Genomic DNA, 15,686 nt, shown 5'->3' on the forward strand with positions numbered 1-15,686 from the left:
TAAATAACATAAAATTCATTACTTAAAATAAAATATAATAAAAATATACACTTTCCACACATATTCTAACATAGAAAACACTTAAAAAAATTCTATATTATTAAAAATTCGATATATTTGAATAACTATATTATCTACTTCGATATTTTAACTTTCTATATTTATAAAAATCGATATTAAATTACTTACCTTAAATTCGATATTTTTGTTGCCTATATTCTGTCCATTCGATATTTTGAAGTCGTTATTAATGTAATTCGATATTTTGAATTCGATATTTTGACTGTATACCACTTATATGTCCCTGTAAATGCTACTAGTGGGTCTGCAGCATTGATTGTGCCATCCACTTAAAAAGCCCTTTTGGGATATCTCAGGGCGACCATTGTAGACCTTGTGTGGGCAGTATAAACAGATATCTTGACCGGGCAAAATAAACCTTATGCCAGGCCCAAACCTTCCTTTTTAAAACATATAAGTCACACCTAGGATAGACCCGGACAGCCTGGAGGGTAGGGTGCAATGTATTTAAAAAGCAGGACATGTACTTTAAAGTTTTCCACGTCCTGGTAGTTTAAACCTCTTACATCGTCTTCCCGTAGGATAACATTGGGATCACCTTATTACATTTTAAAAGTGTGATTTCCAAATGGGACGCTATACCTGCTTCAGGCTGTGTCCCTCAACTCCTAATTTAAAATCTTAATTGATGGTGCAGTCGGATTTTAAATTATAATTCTGAAAATGTCAGCTTGAAAAAGGTGGCGTTTTATTTGCTTAGCCAATTGGTGCCTGCAGTCTGTCTCTCGATGAAGCTGGCAGTTAAGCTTTGTGTATTCCTCCTATACAGCCACACACAATGGGAGCTTAGGTGTAAATGAGTAGGCCATCACTGGAAAGATGGGAGGGAGGAGCCGGGCCCAACCTCACCTAAACCTTGCACTTAGTCTGTGTCTTGTCCCCACATAAAGGGCTTCCTACCATGTGTAGTTAGTCTGGAGCCAGGGGAGGCACAGCATATGTGCACTATAAAGGCATGCCTCTAGAAGCACCTCCCCAATACAAAGGCATGACTGTGTATAAATGAAGAACCTCAGACACAACCACTTCAGTAAACTTCTAGACCCGTGGATGCTCTGCCAGGAAGAAGATCTGTTGTGCTGCGGAAAGACTGCCACTTTCTTAACTGCACTCCGCTGCATTCCTGCTTTGCTGTGCTGGCTTGCTCCCTGCTTCCCTCATGCCTGTGTAAAGAGGTCTAGACCTACATCTCTTGAATCCAGAGTGACTCCAAGTGCTATTTAGCTGGCATCCTGATATGAAACCTCAGGGACATCACAGGCTTCCTACAGCTTTACTCCGGCACCTGGATTCTGATATCTGTGAGTCTACCCTGCCAGATGGTGCCACCCCAGTCCTGCACCATTGGAAGTGGACCTAAGGTGCTTGCCAGCGGAATCAACACATCTTCTATTCTTAACAACGTATCCCTGAGCAGAACCAATGCATCTCCGTAGCAGAGTAATGCAACTCGGTCAGCAACTCGGGCCTGCGCTCGCCCATGATGGAGGTAAAAATGCCCCACGCTCTGCCCCAAGTACCAATGTTTTCGTCAACCTTAAAGGCGGCCATTTTTGCGCGCCAAACACTCGGATGCATGAGCTCCTTTTGGCTCTTAACATGCTCCATCTCGTAATGGTCGGTAAGCAAAGAAAAAATATTAACATACTTATTTGCCCAAATCTTTTCCTTAATTTCCAGTGGAACATGCTGAGCCACCTTCTCCCTTCGTGAAGGTACAGACCCCTCCCCCGCGATCGGCAATGGCCGCTTACCTGAACAAGAAGCTGCATTTGCCGCCAAACCTGGGCCTGTTGCATTTTCCGCCGCCGAAACCGGCGGGGTAACCGAAGATGGTGCCTTCACAGCCTCCCTAGATTCCCGCAGTTGTCTCATTACTGCCCGGGCGTCGGCAGCCGTGGTGCCCTCGCTATCTTTTCCCAACCACGCTGCCAATTGTGCCGCTAACTCGGGAGGCATATCATCCCCGGTCACGGGGGTGACCACCACGGGGATCGGATTCCCCTCTTTCGGCACCGGAGTTGGCTCCTCAAGTGGGGTATCGGGAACCGGGGTTTCCCCCCCAGGCGCCCCCCTTCTGGACCTCTTGCCTCTCCCACCGGGGACTACTCCCGGCAAAGGCCGTTTCGGTCCTCCCTCCCCGTTCTTAGCCGCCATCTGCTTCTTCAAATCGGCTACCTCCTTCATGAGCATGCGGAGCATCTGATCGGTACCGACCCGCTTTCCGACTTTCTTGGGCATTCTCAGACGGGATATCTGTAAGACAAAAAGAAAGATTACAACGCTCAAAATTGGCTCTTCGTTCCGTCTCGAGCTCACGTGCAGCGGGGAGGTGCAGCTTCAGAGCACAGGAACAAGAGGATGCTTTCTTGGCTTGTTGCTCCTTTTATCCGTCTTCAGGGCGGGCGTAAACCCGCCCCCGCCTGCCTCCGAGGGCGTGGCCGGTCGCGTCAGTGTCTAGGACAACCCACTCCAGGGCGGGAAAAGGCGCGCCCCGGCTACGCCGCTTCGGGCATACCAGCCGAGACTCGCCTCCCGCCCAAGATGGCTTCCCGGGGGGATCGTGGTACTCCACCATACGTTCGGGGGGACCGAATGGTCGCCCCTTTCCATGCAACACGGAGAAGAATCAATGCATCACTGCTGCTGCAAGGATTGGACCCATCGTAGAGACCCTCAACACCTCCGCAGTCCTCAGAACTAAGTCGAAAAGGAAGGCAAGGGAACCCTACTCACGACAGAACCAGCGTGATTTAAGTATTTTAAGACAACAGTGGTTCCTGTGGAAAGATACTTAATATTTAATAATAGTATAAACAGCGAAAGTCACATGTATATGTAGGGATTGGGTGGGATGTCAGACAGATAGAGACTCAAATGCACTGATTAAGGTTGTCGAATGATTGTATTGAAAAACAAAATTATTTCAGGAAAATTCTACAACAAATGTTTACAATTGTGTACTGTATCCCTAGTGAAATTATGAACCAAGGCATATGAATTCATTTGTGAAGCAAAATGTGCAAGGTTTAAAAAAAATTGTTATATACAAAAAGTGACCAGTTTCTGTTTTTCAAAATACATAACATCTATAGAATGATAGAATGCCAGTTATATTGGCTCGCTTTTCTCAATTGTCGACGGAGTTTTGACCCTAACATGGATATAGGGTCTCTTCAGGACTTATGATGTGGGGGACATCTGATGTTGCTCAATGTAGTTGAAGTGTGTGAAATCCGTGTGCAGATGAAAATAAAAATAAAAATACTCACTAAGAAACCTGTACTTTCTGCTTTAAGGTATTACTTCAAGTGAAGTTGTTTGTCCTTGTAACTGCAGGTGCTGTGTAGCAGTCACCGCAGTCTGTTTGGGATTCTTTTCCTAATATATTTTCAAGCCTCTGAGCCGAGGAACTGCTTTCGTCCGTCCTCCGTGGTGAAATAACCATCCTCAGTACTAATGCATCACCAAAATGGTGCAGTGTACCCTCAGTCCAGGTCCTTGCATCTCTCACCCATGGCATCCTTGATGATGATGCAAGACTAAATTGCAAGTTAGCAGCTCCTTGAAACCGATGCATCAACATCTGCGCACTGTGTTCCCGGCACTAGACTATACATCGCCATCAACAGGAGCTTAGATGACAATGGAACAGGACCTCGTACCTCAGCCTTGCCCCATCTCAGAACCAAAGCATTGCTTCCTGATGCATCATCGACGCGGATCCACACAGCGCTCCACATGGTCCTACATTTCCACTTGTCTCCTGAGATAAACTGTACCATACATGTATGTAGGGACCTTATGCATGAGTAAAAAATGGACCAAGACTGTAAGCATATGAACAATAGATTGACACTACATTGAATTCACATAGTTCAAGTTTTGACTCATTCCTGTTGGATACAAATGGCCTAACTAAAAAATTGGGGTACCTTATTTGGGAGGAGTATGGAAGAAAGTAGGACTTTTGTTATTGGCTGCAAGTTTCAAAATCTCCGGTCACATGAATGTGAGGATATTTTTCACACATATATTCACATTTATAGGGCATTCTTGATCAACAAAAGACACATCATCTATGGGCTGCTATAAGTATCTATCTCCTAGAAATGTATTGAGTTTGCAGATATCTCTGTGGTAGCTGAGTGACCCCCAAGACAAATACTGCAGCCATTTCTCATGGACAGAGAGAGGAATGTGGGTGTTTTTAGGCATAGTTGTGAAATGTACAGTGCATTCTGAATAAGGACATTTAGTGGGATTCATGCAAAATACACCACCCTAGACTCCTCTGACTGTCCGTGGTGCCAGTTAACCCATGCCCCAAATTATGAAACCACCTACATCACATAAATGAATATAATTTAAAAGCAGTTTTGTAACATTTCTACAGCGCATTTCTGGGAATCTCCTAGTTTATGTAATAGCACTACCTACACAAGTGGGGTACTTAGTGGGATTCGCCAAAACACGCCAACCTGGAGTCTTATGAGTCTCTGTTTTGTCAGCAGAATCATGGGCATATGTTTAAAGCAAGATTTTAGTAATGTCTGCACCACATTTCTGGGCCTTTCTTGTTTTGTGTCATATACTTAACCCATACTGTTTTATTAGTTGTAGAAGACTCTGGGTGAGGAAAAATATTGGGATCCATGCAAGCTACACCGTCCTGCACTTCTCTGTTGTTTAGAATTCAGAACAGTTTGGGTACAGAACTGTATGTGGTCTGTAGGTTTTGCTGGATGCATACCATTACCGGGCCCACATTTCACTGCGATGTAAATCCCCAAAGGAATGAAATTCCAAAGAACAATTGTGATATTACCACTTTACTTTTAAGGCATATTCTGTTTCTGGCATTAGGCTAACTAAGCCAAGTGGGGCACCATTTGAAAACCAAAATGGGGTAAATGCTAAGTGGCAGTACTGTTGTTGATCCTTAAAACGTCTGAAAATTGAATTAATAGAAAATTGTTAGTGCTCTACTTTCAACCACATTTTGAGGTTTGCAAGGTGATTTGCGTATCAATAGGTAGAGGGACCCATACAAGCCAAGTAACTCAGACCCAGTTTTCAGAAATGCTTAGGGTTAGTAAGATTGATTGGTTGCCAAACATTCACTAGTACAATTGCTAAAACTATCCAAATGTTTGAAATTCAAAGAAAAAAACATTAGAATTTCACAATGCTTGTGCAGCCTTTGCTGTCACATGTGACAGGTCCACTCACACAAGTGGACTAATTTTTTTTTATGTAGAAAAGTGTTTGAATGCTGGGTGGTAGTACTTTTGATTAAACGGTTGAAGTTAGAAGGATTCTCTAGGTGCAAGCCAATCCTTGGCACTAATACTACGTCTACCCATATCCCTAGACCAATCAAAATTCATATGAAGCATCTTACTGTTTCCATGTCTCATTTATGACTTTTACGTTTTGGAAGATAGGTCCACAGACCCAAGGTGGATAGCAGTTTTTTCAAATGACAGATAAGAATACTTAAAGCTAGGTCTCTTGTTAATCATTGTATATTCTGGAATTTCGACTCACGGACATGTGAGAAAATTCTGTGATTATGCCAAATGTTGCAATTTTTGCAGGACATTCTGAGAAAGAACAATAATAGTATCTTTGCAAGCCACAACACCCTAGACTCACCTATGAATCTACCGTTAAAAAATGTCTATAATTTGAAGGTTACTCAGTCCAAAGTTTTACCTTCTGAATTTGTCAAGCTTGGATCCTATCTCATTTGTATCTGAGGTTCCTGGAGCTGATGTGGGCCACAGCAGGGGGAGAGACACTGTGTTCATCATTTAAAAAGAAGAAAAGAGAAAAACCACATAAATTCTCGTTTGTGAAGAATTTGTAGATTCTTGAGGAGTGAAAAGTTTCTATGACATAGCTTAAGCTGTATTAACATCACTTAATTAGTCTAGACCTAGTGGTGCCTGAAAATGCCTCTTCCTCTGGCTCCAGCAAACCCCCACACTGCCCCAGTTCAGAAAAGACCTCAAGACCAGCATGCTACAGAGCCACCACCCATTTAGTGCCTTGAGACCATCACAGGTGAGTAGCTGTGCTTTACAAACCCCTGACTGATTGATTGATTGATTGATTGATTCAATCTGATGGTATAACTTGGAAAATGTAGTAGAACCTGCTATCCGGGTCACAGTGCCAGTGTTCTCTCCATAAAATATGATGCATGAGAATTGGTATCCCAAATTGACAAGGACTTTAACCCTCTTATACGTCGCTGGTAGTGGTACCAGTGGAACTCAGGGCATGAAAGTTAAAGTTTTCACCAGGGCCTGATGTACTGATTGTGCCACCCTGAGTGACCCAAGTAAATAGAGAACAGCAGTCCGGCTATTGCAGACTGCAAGAGCAGTGCAAACTGCTCCATCTCTACTGTGCTCCCACCATGCATGACAAGATGAAAGGACAACTTTTAATGTATGTCACCCCTAAGGCATGGTGCATTATACGAAAAGTATGGACATATAAGTACAAGATGATATGTTCCTATAGTAATCTTTCCATTAAGGGCTACTGTAAGTGATCAGCGATTGACAGGATGACATGGACTGGCAACCGGGAAACCTCTAAGTTGCCATATCCATTGCAATACAGCCAAAAGATGTCATTACTGGCATCAAAGAACTTGTCTAATCACCCCTGACATGATTTTCATGTCAGTGTCAATGTTACATGCACCCAGGTGGCTATCTTAGAGGCTTCCCACCTGGTTGCCATGAGGTTGACAACTCCATTATGGTCCCACTGAAAATGGTCATGTTTGGTATCAAGCAACTTGTCTTGTCAAACCTGAAATGCTTCCAATGTTGGATTTGATGTGGTATACACCTAGGTTGCTACCTCAGAGATTGCCCACCTAGTTGCCCCAACCTTTCCTGTGCCTTGGCTGACAGTCTACAGCTGCTGCTGCCAAGACTGGCATCTGACCCCTGCCAGGAAGTGTCAACACTGTCAGTCATCAGAAACAAAGGCCTGCCTGAAAAGGAAGGATCACCTGCTTCCCTGACAGGATGGTTAGTGAAGTGGCACATCAAGGCAGCGAGCTTCATAGCTATCCCCACCTCTGATAAGCAACCAGGTTCCCTCTCAAAAGAGAAAACAGCCCCCAGGCACATTTACACCTGGGCAGGTGGGAAAATTAGGTATTTAGGAGGGGAACATCCCTATAAGGCAAGTCACACTCCTAGGATGGACCTCTTGGAATTTACAGCTGAGGAAGGGCTCTACCATTTTTTAAAGTTGCAAAATAAAGAGTTCTGAATTGAAAAGGTGGCACACACCCCTGGATGTGGTCACATCAGGGTCAGATTGGATGCTGGGGCTAGACGCTCATTGGTTACTTGCACCCTCACCTCTAACACCCCTAAATATAGAATTTATAGGGCAACCCTGGCACCAGAACCTCAGATATGTTTGAATTATGTCCAAGGAAAAAGAAGAGACCTGTGACTTCTGGATCTTAACAAAACAAAGACATGATAATCTAAACCTTTGGCAACTAGCCTGGAAGTGCATGACCCACGGCTCGTCCCTGTCCAGAGATCAGCTCTAAAGGAAAGAGGAACCTCTCTGCAGGTCAAAGGCATCTACAGAACTCCCTTGGACTAGAGGTACTTGTCCCCTGCAGCCAACAGGGAAATCGCACTCCCAGAACTAAAGTATTCACTGGCCACCAGGCCAGCTGCGGGACTGCCAAGAAGCATTGATCTAGTTTATTGTAGGAAATGTGCCTACTTAATTCTTCCATAATTTCAGGCTCAGTCCCACCTCTCTGGAAACGGGCTATAGTCAAGGCCCTCTTAAAAAAAACTAACCTTGACCGGGCAGATCCTAAAAACTACCGGCTGATCTCCCTTCTCCCGTGGGTGAGCAAAGTACTCGAAAAACATATCAACACCACATTAATGGAGTACATCGAAGCTAGCCATCTGCTCGATGATTCACAAACGGGTTTCCGGCCCAAACATGGGACCAAAATTGCGTTATTGGCAGTGACGGAGAAGGCACGGATGATCCTGGACAGGGGGGGCTCAGCAGCCATAATCCTCCTGGACCTTAGTGCCGCCTTCGACACTGTCAATCATAGCACCCTACTGTTACGGCTGGCTCACATAGGGGTGTCTGACCGACCGCTCCTTTCAAGTGTTTGAGGGCGACACTATCTCATTGAGCAAACCACTTGTCTGCGGCATTCCCAGGGCTCGTCGCTGAGCCCGACGCTGTTTAAAGTTTATATGGAGCCACTAGCGGAGGTAGTCCATCCGTTTGGAGTAAGAATCATTACTTACGCGGAGGACACCCAGCTGGTGGTGTCCCTCAACCAACTGGAATCCAATCCTGATAATCTCATAACCTGCCTGGAGGAGGTCTCCGATTGGATGACCATGTCACACCTTTAATTGAACAGCGAAAAAACTGAGCTAATGCTCCAGGGTAACCCTTCCCCCTTGGCTCTCAAGCTTCTCTAGCCCTCCTCACTCGGCTCCCCCCCTGCACCTAAAGACAAAATTAAGAGCCTGGGCATTTGGCTTGATAAAGCTCTCAATTTCAACGCCCAAGCCACAAAGTTATCAGCAACCTGCTTTGGCTTGCTCAGGCTATTACGTAAGATCCTCCCTGTGCTGACGTTTGAAGCCAGAAAGATAATGATCCAGGGACTCATTCTTTCTAGACTAGACTTCGGAAATGCTCTGTACTTGGGTGCTCCCCAGTCCACCTTGAACACATTGCAGATTGTGCAGAACTGTGCAGCCCACACATTGCTCCAAATCCCTAGCCGTACATCAGCCAAGGCCGGATTGAGGAGCCTCCACTGGCTGCCAGTCAGGCGGAGAATTGAATTTAAGTCCTTATGCATCACCCATCGTGCATTCTGGGAAACGGGCCCACCCATCAATCGTTCCCTGGTCACCCCATACCTTCCCGCAAGACAGCTCAGATCATCGACCTCATTTTTTGTTGACGGTTCCTAAGATTAATAAGGCTAGATGTGGAGGCAGAGCCTTCTCACTCAATGCCTCTAGGCTATGGAACTCCCTTCCCCTCCACCTGCGTGCAGAGCCCAACTTGTCATCCTTCCGTAGGCACCTAAAGACCCTGCTCTACCCACCACCCGATCAGCCTCCCGGTTCATCTCTCTTGCTCACATCATCTGTTAGACCTAGGACGCCTCAGGGTAGCTATCACGCTCTACAAATCTTCTTTCCATTCCATTCCATGTAGTCCTGACCTACAGCATGTTTTAGACAGCTATTGTTTTCCATCAGACTCTGGGATAGCAAACTAACCAAAAGCTGTGTTTTGTACTACGAATGCTTGTTGGTGCCCAGTCGGGCTACCACCACCTTAATTCGATGCTGTTCCTGGAGGGAATTCTGCAGCACTTACAACCCACTGCCTCAGTAGCTCCATTATCAAGCTTTGGCATCCCTTGCCTCACCAACACTTTCAAAACAGCAAAACCAGCAACCACTGCTCTCACATTCAGAACCAGGGACAGCAAGGACAAATCTGCACCCGGGCCGCACGGGCCAGGTAAAATTCAACTGATGAAAGGAGCCTGGTCCTGGGACCTGCATAACTCTACTCCTCAGTGGTTTCCACTTGACTCAACCTGTAAGTGACCATGTGTCACTAGTGTGTTTTCCCATTGACCACAACGTTATTGCTTTGCCATTGCTAAATGCCTCTGATTTATATTTCCTTTAAAAATCCGTAACTCTGATTATACTCATCCCATTGTCTTCATTTTTATTTCTAAAGTTATAAAGACATCTGTTCTATTTTTATGAATTGGTGTTGTATTTCTTTCTAGTCATATCAAATCATGTATTGTCCATATTGGTACTCTGCAATGCGTAACACATGTTTCTTTAGCAACGCAGGACTACTCTATGTCACACAACCAGGACTCAGCTATGGATGTATTAGTGTGAATCCAGAGGGCCTATTTGGGGTAACATGAAGGTATTACATTGTGAAGCCTAACAACCTTCACTCCATAATACCCCACTTGCCTACGCCCTGCTCAATAGATCAAACCTGTGTTTGAGAAGGGTTTTTAGGTGAGCCTGGACTCACCCTAGACACAAACAATTCTATTAAACTCTGGTACTGGCTATGTTGTTTAATTAATCGTCCAACTTCAAATGTGTAATTCAGAAAAAATATAAACCAACTTATGTGATTTACCAGTGTTCAAGAGGTTAATGCACAACAGTGTTGCCTTCTTCCCTTTAAAAAAACCTTTGTAGAAATCAATGAAAGCACAATTCTATGACGGGACTTTCTGAATCATGGCATGACTAGCCATGAAAGCCAGTGCCTTTGCGTTGTGCTTCCTCAATAAAGCTTTCCTAAAGCCTACCTGAAAAGGGATATTTTCTTTTGCTCTATATGATGTCACAATCCTCCTTGCCACTCACCAAAAGGTAGCAAATTCCTTTTCTAGGTCTTATCCTGCATTTGATCATGACACTGCTGAATTTCACGCTTAGCTATGAATGTTGTAGCATTCTTGGAAAACGTTTTTGTGGGTCTTTTCTTTACAAACACAATATCATCCACATTCCAATGACATTATTTCACCTCCCTTTGTCATCATACCTTTGTTTGTATATTTCCTGATACCTCTTCACTCTTACATTTAAGTCACCTTTGTTTGTTCTCTTCTTTTGACATGACCACAACGGGATGAGCTCAGAACCAGCTACTCTACCACTGAGTTTCTTATAAGGTGTTACACCAGTTACACTATGAGGCGCATCCCTGTGTGCCCACAGTTAATTACGCAAAATGCTTTTTAAAGACATGCTCGTTTCAACAGCTGTCCATGCACTTGTCCTTACAAGCCTATTCATGCTCTCGACAAGTCCATTGGCTTGCGTTGCTTAGAGAGCCGTGCGATCGTGAGTAATGGAAAGATCTTTTAGTAACACTTCCATCTTTTGGGAAGTAAATTGTACACTGTTGTCAGTAACCATGACAACAGGTATCTTCACAAACAAACACATCTCTTTGAAATTCAGTGATGTTCTTAGTGACCACAGAACACATGCAGCAAGCAGACACCCAGTTTTTTTTTAAGTTTAAAGTTTATTGAAGAAAATAGTAGAACATACACGGAAAGAAAAAGCATATGAACAGAAATCACAGTGAAAAATTTCTATGATCATTAAAATGGGGGGGGGAAGGGGGGAGGGAGTGGGGAAATATTACCTGAGTTAAAATTCTAATAAAAAAAAACCACCATTTGCAATAAGAAATACAATATAGCATATAAAACAAAGTATTCAAGAAAAGGAAAAAGGAGTCATATCGGAAGTTAATCAACAAGAAACAGTAAAATAAGTAGACAACAGAGAGTTTATGGGGGTTTCCTAACTTCATCTGGAGTGCAGATTATTGTGGAGGAAGCTAGAGCTGAGGACGATAAATAGAAGGATAAAGGAAGCTATAAAATATCTATTGTAACACATAAAGCAATAGGGGTGACATTGCTTGTGTCTAACCTATGATGAAAACAAACAGCATTCCACCAAGCCCTGAAAGTAAGTTTCTCAGCTTGTTTCCAGTTGGAAGTAATTAGGTGGAGGGCTATTGCTAATAGTAAATCGATTAGTGAGGGAGTGGAGGATGAGAACGGCCAGGAGGGAGATAAGGAACCAAAAAAAATATTAGAAATGGAGAAAAGAATTTGGGTATTGAAAAATGTATTAATTTGGGACCAAACTGAAAGCCAAAAACGGGAAAGAGAAGGACAATCAAAAAGCATATGCTTTAAATCGGCTGAAGGCCCTTTACATGACCTGCAGTCTGAGGGAAGGTTTGAAGAAGAAAAGGTGGCTAATTTCATTGGAGTGAAAAGAAGACGTTTGTATATGAAATATAAGGTCTGAGAAGTATTAGCTGCTCTTGATGTTTATTGGATTTTTAAACATAATTTGTCCCAAAAAGGAATATCCCAACATTATACAAGATCCTTTTCCCAGGCCAATTCACATTTGCTTTTGGGTCTATCCGAAGAGAAAAATACATTTTGATAAAAAGAAGAGGCCGAAGTAGTAGAAGATAATAAAGGAAAGAGATTGGAACATTTGGTAGAAATAGTGGGGTTGGGTGGCAAATCGAGAAGATATTGCTGAAGAGGAGGAAGGAGTGAATCATATTGAGATCTACAGGAAGAAGGTAAAGAAAAGTTTAATTGACGATCCGAGAAAGAGAGAGGAAGATTGTTAGATACCAGTTGAGAAATCCAGAGTAAACCTTTGTCTCTCCATGTTTTCCAATAAAAGGTACGACCATTAATACGTAATAGGTGATTACGCCAAATGGGTTGAAGGTCTAGTGAGGATAAAGCAGGGGAAGAGGATGGGAGAAGGGGTACTAATATTTTGCGCGTATGGAAGATCACTTGAGAACGAAAGGAGGAAATATTGTTAGTGAAAGCAAGAGATTTGTTAAACTAAAATGGAGTTACGAAGTATTTCTCGATCGACAACCAAATAGGAGGATGAATATTCTGACTCTGCTCGTGAGATAGCCAACAAGAGGATTGCCTCGAGGAAAAAGCAAGATGATAGGACTTGAAGTCAGGAAATCTAAGACCACCAGAAGACCTATCAGCTTTAAGAGCATTAAGAGCTATACGAGGAGACTTATTCTTCCAAAGGAATTTGTTTAAGACCGAGTCGATTTAAAAAAAAAAGAAACCAGGAATATGGACAGGAATCATGGATAAAAGATAGAGAATTAGCGGAGAAAGCATCATCTTAATAGAATCCAGGCACCCCCACCAGGAGAGAAAAAGTGGGTGCCAACGATCTATAGAAGCAGACAAAGTTTTTGAAAGATGATCAAAGTTTTCTTTCAGAGTCTCTGGGATGGTAGGAGAAAACCATAAGCCTAAGTATTTAATTCTATAAGTTTTCCAAGAAAAACCTGTGGAAATAAAATCATGCCTTAAACAAAGAAAATTTAAGGAAAGAACTTCACACTTTTCCGAGTTAAGTCGGTAGCCAGATAATTGAGAGAAAGTGTCTACTTGAGAAAGGAAATCTGGAAGAGAGGAAGAGGGGTTGGAGCAATAAAGAAGAATGTCGTCGGCATAAACAGACATTTCAACCTGTGTAGTATCAAGTTTAAAACCAGGATTTCTGTCATCTTGCCGGATTTCATTAAAAAAGGCTCCAAGGCAATTATAAATAAAAGAGGGGATAGGGGACAACCTTGACGAAATCCTCTAAAAAGGTGAAAGTAAGGAGAGCTTTTCCCATTAACAAAGAGAGAGGCTTTTGGTCCTGAATATAATAATGAGATGAGAGAAATTAATTTAGCAGGGACTCCAATCCACTTAAGAGCTTGGAACATAAAGTCCCACCCCATCCTATCAAATGCTTTTACAGCATCTAATGCTATAGCAGCAATCAGATAATTAAGGGAAGAGGCTTTACTTAGAATATTAAAGAAAACCCTGGAGGATAATCGACCTTTGACAAAGCCAGATTGTTCCGGTCCTATAATATTGGGTAGAATAGGATCAATACGGAGAGCAAGAATTTTAGCAAAAATCTTATAATCTAAATTAACCAAGGAGATCGGGCGATAATGTTTACATAAAGAAGGATCCTTATTATCTTTGGGTATTAAACAAATCACTGCTTCTTGGAAAGGGCCAGAAGAGGAATTATGTTTATAAAAAACTGATAAAGCAATAAAAATTGGGGAAGTAATAAAGAGGCAAAATGAGCATAAAATTCAATAGTGAAACCATCAGGGCCAGTAGCTTTACCCCTTTTTAATTTTGAAATAGCAGTTTTAATTTCAGATAAGGTGATATCTGAATCTAATAAGGAATCCATGTCAGGAGCGAGAGGGAGAGGAATCGAGTGAAAGAAAGAGGAAAGCGCATTAGTGGAAGGTTGTTGTTCCGGTGTGTATAAAGTCTTATAAAAAGAAATAATAATTTGCCCATCTTGTTCTGGCCTCCATAGTAACGGGCACTACTTCTCAAAAGATAAGAAGAAGCAGCTTCAGTAGAAGATTTATTAAAGGAAATTTTTGCTTTAATAAGGTGTTTTAAGGAGATCTCAGAATTAGAGCGATAATACGAATACTCAAGAAGCTTAATTTTGGCCAATAATTTGGTATGTTTGCTTAAAAAAAAAATCTTTTTCCGTGAAGCAAAATTTATAATAAAACCCCTAGCTTTAAAGGAATCCCAGATCATTACTAGGGAAGAGCCTAAAGAAGAAATAATAGAGAGGAATTCAGTTGCAAAAGAAGTGAATTGGCCTGTGAAGTTAGGGTTTGACAGTAATGAATTATTAAAACGCCATCTGCCAGCATGAGGAGAAAAAGGCAACAAATCAAAATCCACAGAAACTGGGGTGTGATCTGATATTAGAATAGAGCCAATCTCTGAATGTGAAACAAGTTGGGACAGAGGTTTACTGAAGAAGACATAATCTATTCTAGACTGAGATTCATGAGAAGGAGAATAAAAAGTATATTCTTGTAAGTCGGGGTTGCAAAGCCTACAAATATCAGTTAAAGCTTTCCGGCGTAAGGCAGAAGTAAATTGTGAGTGCATCTCGGTGTTAGAGAATTTTACAGTGGAATGTCTATCTATAATGGTGTCAAGGACCTGGTTGCAATCACCTCCAAAAATAACATAATCATCATTAAACGTAACAAGCTTGTCTGAAATCAAATTCCAAAACTTATTATCAACAGTAACAGGAGGGTAAACATTAAACAGTACTAGAGGTATCTGATCAATAAGTAGTTTAACAATTACCTAACAACCTTCAAGATTATTCTCTTTATGTACTACAGAAAGTTGGTGTTTTTTATTGCATAGGATAAATAAACGATTTTTCTTTCCTAATGGGGGGAAGAGAAAACATGACCCACCCAACCTTTTTTTCAATTTAGTTGCTTCAACCTCTGAAAGATGAGTTTCCTGAATAAAAGCAACATCAGCATTTAATCTAGCCAGATGATTTAACACACATTGCATTTTTATAGGATTATTAACTCCTTTAACATTCCAAGTTAAAACTCTAAATGAGAATGGTTAAATTGAAACATGCACAAGAGATAAAGAGATAAAGATAAAGAAAAAGCATCCAAATAGTAACTGTCAAAGAAAACTTGAACAAAAGTGATATTAAAAACAAGTAATACAAAATATCTAGTATTCTATTATGAACAAGAACAAATACTATTCTGTTAAGAGCAGATAAAGAGTAACTTGTGAAATATAATGTAAACAACAAATAAATAAGCAGTATAATAGAGTAAACCCTTATTACCTAGGATCAAATAGAAGAGAGAAAATAAAAATATAGAGGAGAATTAGGTGTAAGTAAAAGAATAAGATAAGAAAAACAGGTATGGTGATAAAAAGAGAAGAGGGTAAAAGAGAAAAAGAGAGACAGTGAAAGAAAGGAGGGAAAACAAGGAGAAGAACAGGGAAAAGAAAGAGAAGCGTAAAACAAAGATGTAATTGAAAAATAACATAAAATATTGAAGAAAAGTAACAAAGAGACATACCACAAGAA

Source organism: Lissotriton vulgaris, chromosome 11, assembly GCF_964263255.1.
Source record: "Lissotriton vulgaris chromosome 11, aLisVul1.2, whole genome shotgun sequence".
In the NCBI taxonomy this organism is placed as follows: Eukaryota; Metazoa; Chordata; class Amphibia; order Caudata; family Salamandridae; genus Lissotriton; species Lissotriton vulgaris.